Genomic DNA, 6,000 nt, shown 5'->3' with positions numbered 1-6,000 from the left:
TTGCAAAAGTGCTCCGACGTTTTCGGAGACGTCTGTGACCCACCAGATTGATAGTTAGCTGGTGTTCAAGCCTCACTAGGGCAGGCGAGAACAGCAAACTCCCGGCACATTGTTTTCAAACACACCGCCGTCTTTCGCCTCTAAGGTTAAACATGATATTTAAGTCACTTAGATAACTTGTTATTGTTTGGCTTTTTTCAGTATTTTATTTGTTCCTGAGTAAATCGGTTTGGCTGAGATTAAAGTTATAGTTTTTACACAGCTGAATAAACGTCAAGCAGACAGCTGATTATCAGAAGTGTGAGATGCTCCAGAATTTACTCCGGTGTCCTGTTATATTTTAGATAGCAAGGAGTTTATTAAACTTCACCGAAACAATCTGCAAATTTCATTAAAATTTAATAAACTATCATCTTGTCTTTATTTTTAGTTAGCACCTTAAACACTTAAAGCTGTAAGCTAATGATAGTTATATAAGAGCAGATGCTGCTGGTGCAATAAGCTGTACAGTTTACGTCCAAAGGATGATGATCTGATTAGTCGACTAGTCGCAAAAATAACAGGTAACTGTCATGATCTGAGGAGGCAGACCGTGCGGTGGTGTGTGTGGTGGACCCAGGTGCGAACACACGAGAGTAGACTGGAGTAAACTTAACTGAAAGCGAGCCTTTATTGTGGCTGGTGACAAGGAGTGCAGACAAGGCAGAAACGCAGTGACAAACTAAACTATGACTAAACTGGGAAAGTAAAACTAGGAAAAACTATGAAGACACAGGAAACCATAACTATGAATACTAAGACTGGCTGTGACAACATGGAGGGTGGGAACACAGACGACATGACACAGACTACATGAAACACAGAGACTAAATACACATGAGGGATGATCAGGGGAAGTGGCCACACATGGGAGCACAGCTGACACACATGAACCTAACGACAGGACAGGAGAAGAGAAACTGAACACACTGACAATGAATACAGACTTTCAAAGTAAAACAGGAAACATGGAGATTAGACATGACAAGAACTAAATATAACCACGCAGACATGACGCATGAACCAGGGAGACTTAGTACAGGGGGAGATGACATAAACAACTAAGGAACAAAACTAAACTGCAATCTAGAAATTAACTAGGTGAACTAAGCTGGTGCAAATGAATACAAAAGATACATGAAACTCAAATACTGGGTCACTTGACCCAGGACCATGACAGGTAACTAGTCGACTATCAAAATAATAATTTGTGGCAGCCCTAATCCAGAGCACCCCTCCCATTCCCCACACCTTTCTCGCCTCCATTGTGCCATGTGCCCCCTTTACATTTCTGTCTGCCTCCTGATATATATGTCTGTCCTATGACCTGAAGCCATAGGACACGAACACTCTTTTGTTTATGGAAGTGAGAGAGCCTGGTGAAGGAGGACAAATTCTCATTCCGGCTGAATCAAAGGAGGATCCTGAGTACCTCCAAAGGAAGTTCAGGGAGATATGTATCCCACAAACCAATGTGACGATGGAACAGCAGAAATTTAACACACAGATCTAAAAGCTTGTGAGACTATTGAATCTTCTGTGAATGATCTAAGGATTAAAGCAAAGTGCTGCAGATTTGGTGATCTGAGTGAAGAACTAATAAGGGACAGATTTGTCACGGTCCTGGGTGGAACCTAATTAGGTTCAGCTGTGCCTTCCTCCTGTTGTGCATTTCCCTCATTACCTTTTGTGTATTTATAGTGTGTGCTTCCCTCCATCCCTTAACGGCCTGCTTGTATCCTCCATGTTGCCTCTACGTTTCTCCCGCGTCTTTTTTCCCGTGTCTCCTGGGTTCCTGCTCCTTGCATCAGCTCACCACAGCATGTGCATTGTTCAGCCAAGTCAAGCCACAGAGAAACAAACTCACTCCCAGAGGCTGAACTCATGGCCTCAGTCACCTCTGGAGGATATTAAGCCTGCACAGCTCCACTGATATGACCCGTCTCAGCCTCCATCTGTTGCTTCACCTGGGAGCTCTACCAGCCCATCTCAGCTTCCTGTCTCCCACTCCCGAGAGGCATCCAGAGCTGACTGTGCCCCACGCAACTTCCGCCAGCTTCACCTCAGCCAGAGGTCTCCGTACATGCTGGACCTGCTCCGCCTCAGCCAGACATCTCCGCACCTCCATCCCCTGCTTTGCCTCTGGCTGAGGTGAAGCAGGGGCAGCCGCTCCAGCACTCTCTTGCTTGCAGCCAACTTTTCAATCGCCTGCGGCTACCATGCCACCATCAGGTCTACCTTCAACACCCGTGGCTCCCATGCCACTGCCTACTCAATGACTTGCGCAACTGCCAGCTCAACCATTGGTTCAACCATCAGCTCAACCACTGGTATCTGGTCCTGTGCTGTCTCCGCCAGAGGTCAGCGCCTCGTCTGGCTCTCCCAGCTGTCTCACAAGCTGCCTGTGGCACGTCCATGTACACGTCAAGCACAGCCTGCTCATCTGTCCACCAAACCACACCATCACCAGCCACCTTCCAGGCCATCTACCGGGGAGTTTCACGGCTGCCATTTTCATGCCCCCCAGATCCCACTCATCCCCACTCTGGCCCATGGGCAGATTTCCTCTCCTGCTCTGGGGTGGTAGGCTAGGCTGGGCACCTCCCCTGCATAGGTCAAGCGAGGGGGGAATGTGGCGGGGTGTGATTCATGGCATGGCTGTGGGGGATATGCTGAAATAGAAAAGCTGTTGGTAGCAATTTTTGTACACTCAAAATTCCACAGTTACATCTACAGAAAGCCTGTGACCGTAGAAACAGACCATCAGCCAGCAGTCACCATACTGAAGAAGCCCATTCATGCAGCATTAGTGAGGCTACAAAGAATGTTTCTGAGACTTCAAAAATACAACATCACACTCAGAATGGAAAACCAACGCATATGGCCGACACTGTCTCGTACTCACAGCAGTTCCACAATCCAGCAGGCTGAAGAGGAGGACACTTTTGGTGTAATGACAATAAACGGCATATCCTCCTCACACTTAGAGAAGTTAAGAAGGCACACAGCTAATGATAATTGTCATGGTTCTGGATCATTTTGACCCAGTTTTTTCGGTTTCTTGTATTTTTGTGTTTTTCTAGATTATGTTCATTATATTTATGTTCTGATTCTTTAGCTATCCTGTGTTGATTATTATAATTATTCTGGTTTAGGTTTTGTTCTCTTGCCCTCATGTTTAGTATAAGTTTAGTTCTGTGCCTAGTCTTCCCTGCTCATGTGTCCCTCTGTGTAAAGTCCATGTTTCTCAGTCCGCATCTTTGTGAATTGTTTCTGGTTTCCTGTTTTATGTTATAAGTTCATGAACAGTGTTGGGACTAACGCGTTTTTAAATAACGCGTTACAGTAACTACGTTATTATTGTAGTAACGAGCACGGTAACTAGTTATTATGCCAAAACCGGGAACGCGTTACTCGTTACTGGGATTTAGATAGGCTCGTTATTCGTTACTTCGTGTGGTGGCTATCGCGGAGCTTCCACAGATTCAATAACATTAGCAAGTGGTGGAGGCCAGCAGGTGGATGAAGGAAAAGGGAGGCAAGAGGAGAGACCCGAAGCAGCCGCCGGTCCGAGTATCAGGTGAACTGAATTTCAGGTAAGAAGTTATGACCTGCAGTGTATCTGAGTCACATATAAACCAAGTTTAGGTGGAGTTTATTTTCGTTATGCTGACTTTTTCGTACTGCGTGCTAGCTAGCATGACGGAGTTTCTATACAGCTGGGTGGTGCTATGTTACTGATGTTGAACTTTATTTTGTTCATAAGGTTAATTATTAGAGTTGCCAACCGTCCAGTAAAAAACAGAATCATCTCGTATTCAGAGAAAATATTACGCGTTTCTTATTGAGGTGAAAAGGAACAGTTTGTCCCGGACTTCAGCTACAATGAAAAAGACACAAAGCTGGAGTTATTCTGTGTTTACGCTGCACAGCTGCCTCTTCTTCTGTTATTCTCTCACCCTCCCTCTCCTGTTTCTACTTCAATCATGAAACTGATCAATGATCAGCTGATCGGCTTTTCTCTCTTGTTTATTTATCGCCCACTTTGCGCCAGAAAGAGGAAACCAGCGGATGTCGCGCTAAACAACAGCAGCACGTTTAAGCTTGATCAGCTGTTGTTAGAATTTATTTAATATTACTTTCTAGTATCAGCTGATGTTTGCTGGATATGTGGTGAGAGGGAAACATGAAGATGAAACCAGGAGATGTTCTTACTGAATCATCAGAGCTGAACAGGTGATGGAGAAACAGGTTTACCTTTTAGGTGACATGAATGAGTTGAAGGAAGTTATGAACTGTTTCTGAGAGACAAATAACACCAGGATCCTTTTTTAGGTAGCTGACAGCTGGTAACTGTGCAGGGGCGGGTCTAGCAAAGTGTTGCCAGGGGGGCATGTAGGGCATTAACAGGGAGAGGGGGGCACAAGGAAATACTTTTCTTTCTTATTCTCATTTAAAATGTCTCGCTTTTAAAAAAATAATTATCTGAGTCTTACAACAAACGATTGATAGATTGATGCATATATACCATCAGAACAGTGAACATCACTGTCACAACAGCATTTGTTTTCATTCAAAGGCTTTATGATTTTTGACCAATGGTGGGTTTTCTGCCCCATCTCAGCAGGAGCAGATAAACAGGGAGCCAAGGTCGTAGCTTAGGCGCTGTGTGAGAGAAAGAATGTGAATGTTTAGGCTTTTATGATTAGGTGGGGGCCACTAGAGGCTATAAGTTTGATCAATGCTCCACCATTTTGAGATCTGATGCTGTCTGCGTACGGTGTCCATCTCCCACGCGTGTGATCATTAAAATCATCGTTTGACTCAACCCGGCCGGACCAGTGTTGTTATTTTGGTTTTTCCTCTTGTATCCATCCCCAATATTTGAATCCGTAACAAACCCAATAGGGTTATGATTGCACAGGTGTGGAGAAAGAGCTGTACACAGAGCCTTGATCCTACCTCATTCATTCAGGAGAAATCGCAGACACATTTTGCCTGTAGCTGAGCCTGTCCCTGCTCAAAAAGAGACTGACACAGGCGGCTTGAAGCTGTGTATCAAAATTCTGATACAGGGCAGCTTAAGGCCATCACACTTGCTGTCTGATCCCAAGATGTGATGCACTCTCCAAGACTTCCAATGACTGGTGGTCCTTACAGGCTGTGTTCGTGAGCCAAATCCTAGATGCAGAGATGTAGCTGATTTACACACAGATCCTTTCTCAGTTTGTATTTAACCTGAAAGTAGCTGATATTCATGTTTAGAATGTGTTCAGTATGTTGCTGCTTTCAGGAATAATTCATTTTGCTGGACATACATTTCAGGGTAATGCCTGTGACATGTTTTTTTTCCATTTGCAATCTCAAGCAATAGGAAGAGCCTCTGCATTTTATTTCTCCCGCTGTGATTATTTTGAGAGTCTATCGTTTATAAGGATCCACTTGTTTTGTCAGTCATAGGAAGCATTCACTGAAGAAAGTAGTGGTGGTAAATTTGATTCTTTTTACTGAATCGAGTTTTAATGAGTCACTCACCAAAGTGAATTTTTTGAGTCATTTGAGTCACTGAGTCAGTTGACCAGAAAGTGCAAAAAATGTATATTTTCACTTAAACTTAATTTGTTTCTCTTTTCATGTATATACTACTGTTAAGATGAGTCATTCTAAAAGAACACAACTATTTTAAAGAACAAAAAAGAGCAAACAAAAATTCTAAAGGGAACATTTATTTTGTTCATTTTTATTTTATTAGTATTTTCCTTAAATGTGTCAAATATATATTTTCTCATCTAAATGTCCACTGAGCTGTGAGCCAGGGGGCGGTAATGCGCCTTAACATTGATTGCCAACCAAGAAGAAGAAGAAGCTGTGCGCCAGGAGGGAGGGGGTGAGTGAGTGATTCGTTTGCGCTATGATTCAGCACAGGAGCATGTTAGCAGAGCGATGCTACTGTGAACCGAG

This window comes from Maylandia zebra, linkage group LG18, assembly GCF_041146795.1.
Source record: "Maylandia zebra isolate NMK-2024a linkage group LG18, Mzebra_GT3a, whole genome shotgun sequence".
Lineage (NCBI taxonomy): Eukaryota > Metazoa > Chordata > Actinopteri > Cichliformes > Cichlidae > Maylandia > Maylandia zebra.
The sequence above is the reverse complement of the archived record's forward strand: the minus strand, read 5'-3'. Positions refer to the sequence as shown.